The 5,006-nt window shown below is 41.3% G+C and overlaps 1 protein-coding gene across 3 annotated transcripts in view; it reads right to left on the bottom strand.

Moving 5' to 3' along the window:
- Window positions 1–1,721: 1,721 nt before the first annotated feature.
- The window catches only part of LOC119390151 (ceramide-1-phosphate transfer protein), a 29,437-nt gene continuing 26,152 nt past the window's right edge, over window positions 1,722–5,006 (bottom strand). The window contains exon 5 of one of the 3 annotated variants that reach the window (XM_037657715.2): window positions 1,722–2,982. The gene's annotated coding sequence lies outside the window, so the exon portion shown is untranslated. Of the gene's footprint in view, window positions 2,983–3,419; window positions 3,480–5,006 lie in introns of those variants that run through there. The other 2 variants (XM_049414677.1, XM_049414676.1) reach the window with 2 other exon arrangements.

Raw genomic sequence — 5,006 nt, 5'->3', positions numbered from 1 at the left:
TCAGCTGCATGGCAAGACATATTTCTCAAAATTGGCAAACAAGACTTTTTGGCAGCAAAAGGCAGCTTCTAAAACTCAGTACTAGGCTTGTGCGAATATCCGGGTGCTTTGAATATTTAAACGAATAGTACATTATTCGAATTCGCATCGACACGAATTTAAAATTTACGAAATTTCGTGTATTCGAAACGAACAGACATTTTTACCGCATGCAACCCACCTGAAAAGGTGGTTTCACTGCAGCGTGTGGTAGCTATGCCGTGAAACCGGCTACACAGGGGAAACCGGCACTGCCACGAAGCCACACTTCAAGGTTAGGTGTGCATATTACCTGCAGTCCAAACAATATTCTTTTTCATTTACAGGGGTGTTATACGGGCTTATATGGAGTAAGCGTGAGAAATTTTAAAGCATAACATATTTTACGGATAATAACTTGCACCCTACTACTATCTGAATCTACTTCGAAATAATTTGATACTAATTACCACTTGCTTGCACTTCGCTTCGAACGAAAAAAGCTATATTCACCCAAGCCTACTTAGTACAGCTAGAACAAGAACATTTGCCAGAGTTAACAAACTCAAACAAGCGGCAACACACCTGTAAAACAATAAAAAAAAGTGAACACTCGTACACCAAAACAACAAGTGATTATTTCCTACACTAAGAGCAATGTTTCATATGGCGTTGCACATCACAAGACTCGAGGTATGCGTAAAAGTCAACACATGGTGAGAACAATCACAGCATACAGTGGCCCTGCTTTCAGATATCCAGAGCTACGTAGATCCCTGCCAGACTTAAGCAAAACTTAGCAGCCTCAATGATGTGGAATATGTCTTGAAGGCAAGATTGAAGTTGAAAATTTCAGTTGAATTACATTAAAGGGGAGTAGCAGTTTTTACAGACCCAATTTGAAAAGTACAATGTGAGAAAGTTCACAAAATAGTCCACATGATGACAGTAGCATCAATCAAAAGAACCATTACTTAGTCCAGTACAAGCTGTACAGTTTCCTGAAAAAGTTGCTGCAGCCAACTAACACACAAGTGCCTATAGGCTGCACACGTGGTTGTTCAGCCATTATGGAACTGATCATTAGTGCATACTTTTGCATGATCCAACACTAAAAGTCCCTAATTTGCAACAAAACATTCCATCATAACTAATAATTTGCAATAATTCTGCATGTGAAGAGTCTCATTTCTAAAACATAATTTCTGGTGTATGTATTAAACAAGATGGACAGAAGAAAGAACACACACAAAGCGCACTATCAAATAATTAAAAGGGCCTCTCAACAGGCTCCATTTCAAATTTTGCTCCTGCACTCGAAGTTGTAAGGTGTTGGCTGGGAACATTTCGTTTACTGAAAGAATTTTTCCAGTTGCCTCGTTGGTGGAGGAATCAGTGGGTTCGTCAGTGAAAACTACGTGGGGCTTGACACGTTGACATGTTAAGCCCCACCTAGTTCTTTTTTTTTCTTCTCTTTCTATTTTGCTTCGTGGTGTATTTCTAGTGGTGGCACTGCATGTGCCCCGCAGTGGATGAAGAACTTAAGCTGCACGCCCTGGTTAGCAAAGTTCTAAGTAGCACCTTTTACGAAGGCATATTTACTTGCGAGTTTAATTTTTCTTCTGATGACAACTCCCTCGAAAGAATGGTTCATGGCTGTCCATTTTAAGTTTCAACCATTTTCACGCCACGCATTTGGTGCTTCATCAAATCAGTCAATAGTGGTGCTTTGTGCCCGTTTTTCATAGTGCCATAAAAACCATGTTTAGTAAGCTGCAACGAAATGCTCAAGAATCTTTTTATGAGTTACTTCACCTTCTGCATCAGTAAATGTAGGATTGATTCAAGATTTTGGTCAATAAAGGCATATTCAGTTCAGTCACGAGCGAATAAATCAGACAAATTGAGGTACTATCTCTTCCACATAGGATACCTGAATGACTACAACGCCGGGGTTCCTGCTGGAAATTTCAGTGGGAAGCTCCACGGCATAAGCACAATCCGTGCGACAAAGTGGCTTGATACACATTAAAGTGAACACTGCGTACTCAATTAAGCACTGAACAAGTCCTGCGTTTGCACTGCCAACATGAACAAACATATGTAATATTTCGTAACTTGTGTGCATACGTTGCACAGGAGCCAACGATTTGCATTTATGTATCATAAAGTACTGCGGAAGTTCCCACCTCACTTTCACTGAAAATTGCGTTAATCTAGATACGGGCACTTGTCTGGCAGGAGCACCAAAAACCAAGCTGGTAGCCAACGAAGAGCTTGGAGGCAGTGCTACGGTGGCTTCGAAACAAAAGAAAGCATGTTTACTTTGAAATTGTAAATGATGGTGCACAGTAACGTCTACTCATCGTCACTGAACACCGCGAACAACTCGTCCAACTCTTCACCGAAGACGAACCTGCAATCCATGAGCTTGTGCTTCATCGTACCCTTGCCGTAGTTGCATTGCTTTAAGGCGTCACACTTGGTGCCGCACTCACGGATTCTTTTCCTCTCTATCCTGAAATGCCAAGAGGTGCAGCTGGCATTCTTTTGACACACGGTGGCACTCAATGACTTCAATCTTCCTGGCGACGGTGTAGGGGTGCACCGTACAGCTAGCCGATTGCCATAATGGCCACAATGGGGTGAATATTGGCCACAATGGGGACAATGGGGAGAGTTGGGCACTTCACATATAATATTCAGAATCCTGAAGTTTCGAAAATGTTAATAGAGGGTGCATGTGCGAAACTGGGCGCTTCCGCGGTACTTTACAGCAAGTGTTTACTTATTTTTTCAGACATCGCCTTGCCAAAAGTTACAGTACGAAGTCCGTCTTGCTATATACTTGTTTCAAGAGATTTCCATGTTTATACCTTCATAGTGCACAAGCTAACAAAGACATCCCATTTTAGTAACACAGTTATCCATGTGCATTTCTTTTCACAGTTTTGTCAGACTACACTTTCAAAAGGCACCAAAAAAGTTCTACAGTAGCATCCAAAAATTTGCTGAAGATAAATGTAGTGCTATGTGCAAGCAATTACAATGCTACATTGAAAACATTGCAGTAAATGGTTAAGCTACAGGCAAATCACACAGCAAAAACTGACACACGGGCACTTTCATAGTTGATCTTATCAATAACTCACTATACCTTTGATGGCTGTAAATTAGACTGACATCAAATAACCGTCTAATCATAACTACTTAGAGGTTAAGGTAGAAGTTTCGATGCACTAAATATGGTCAAGTTGATTGAGCTTTTCTTTTCATGTTCGTAAATGTGTAGCAGCTGCCATAGCTCATGCAGCTAAGTTGACAGCATGATTTGTTCGTTCTCTATTACCAAGGCAAGGAGGCACGAAAACACTCCTGAGGCGTTACAAGCACTGATTCATAACTTTACTAAAAATGCGAAGTGAATATCTCTAAAAACCATCTTTCCTACTACTGCTTAACTAATTACTTCCACTGAAAAGATATGTATCTTGGCACAAATTCCATAACAATTTAAATTAACTAATGCATTTAATGAATGATGGACTAATGGGCAAGTGGTCACCACACTACTGTTATTGACACGGTAAGCCGCTCACAGAGGCAGGTCGATTTGACACAGTAAATGGGAGGTAACTATTACAGTGCGGCTCTGGTACTTCATTAATAAATTAGTGGCAGTGCATATTTTACGGGAAACACAATGTCAGCTTCAATGAAAAGAATCTCCACCTTGCAAGTTTCCGCAGAACCAGTATTCCAGTGTCAACGTCATTGCGGACATCCGAAATAAGATTTCGTGCTGCAATGCAATCTCACATCGGTCCTAACTTGAGAAACAACACTTTGAAGGAACAAAGTACTCCAGTACGTGAGTGAGCAATGGCACATTTGCACACCTTCTATCCTGACTCACAAAAAGCACAGCCTTGCCTCTTACCGTACAACTGTAAAACATACAGTGATCTTAGCCATTTCCATCACAGACTAATGAGCCTATGCCAAATTTTAGCATTGCTAATATAGTCAATGACATTAAAGAGGAACACACTTCCAATACTCTCTATATAACAAATTTTCCGTTATATAAGCATGCTTCACTATATGCCTGACATCCAAGAAACATCTTATACTCATTTCGTCATACAAAATAATTCGGTACGTCGTGGTTGGGCAAATAAAGCGTCACAGCCATGTTCCTGTTCACACATTTTCTCGGTTTATCGTTTACAGCAAAGAATGTTTGGGCTAACTGCTTCCTTTACGGCGATTTCCCAGCTACAGTAAACGTTTTGCTGCACCGCTTTTCTTTTTTACTGTAATCGCAAAATGGCATTCGGTTTTTGCTCTAACAGATACTTTCTCTCGTTGTCACAACAATTTCCCAGTTCCGTGCCTCACGGACACACAGGAAATGTCTAGAAGATTGCCTTGCAATAATATCAGCTCTAAGTTTCGTTTTCCAAATTATTGTTGTGGATCGGTCAACAAAATATTTGTACATTACCCCTAGCTTAAAGCTGGCACTTGAAGTGGTAGCAAAACGGAGAAAAGGACAACCTCATAAACTGTTACCCGAGTAAATTTTCACCCTCACAGGTGTAAGACATCCGCTCAGAGAACAGCACCTGCTTGCCTTGACTCGCAGTGATGGCCGCTGGAATAAGACAATGCAGTTGAAGTGCGAACAGTTAAAACACTGTTTTCGCTCAGCAACAAAAAAAAAAGCATACTTTGTTCTACCAAGAACATTGATGTTCAGCACAGTTTTGCCAACAACACTCTCGCTCAAAGGGCAAGTCAAAACTGTCTTCACTTGGGTTGGGGGCCCCGCCCATGCGCAAATGGTTAAACGGAGCTATCAGGTAGATCCAGAATGTTGTTCTTTTCGTAGACGGACTGTGTGAAGTTGTACACTTTTGTGGCTTCCTCCTCCGCGATGCCCGTCACCCATTGCCGCAGGTCTTTCTTTCCCTCGGCCAGGCCTT

The sequence above is a fragment of the Rhipicephalus sanguineus genome, chromosome 4 (genome assembly GCF_013339695.2).
Source record: "Rhipicephalus sanguineus isolate Rsan-2018 chromosome 4, BIME_Rsan_1.4, whole genome shotgun sequence".
Taxonomy (NCBI): Eukaryota; Metazoa; Arthropoda; class Arachnida; order Ixodida; family Ixodidae; genus Rhipicephalus; species Rhipicephalus sanguineus.
Note: the sequence above shows the minus strand (reverse complement) of the source record. Positions and strands in the feature narration are given on the sequence as shown.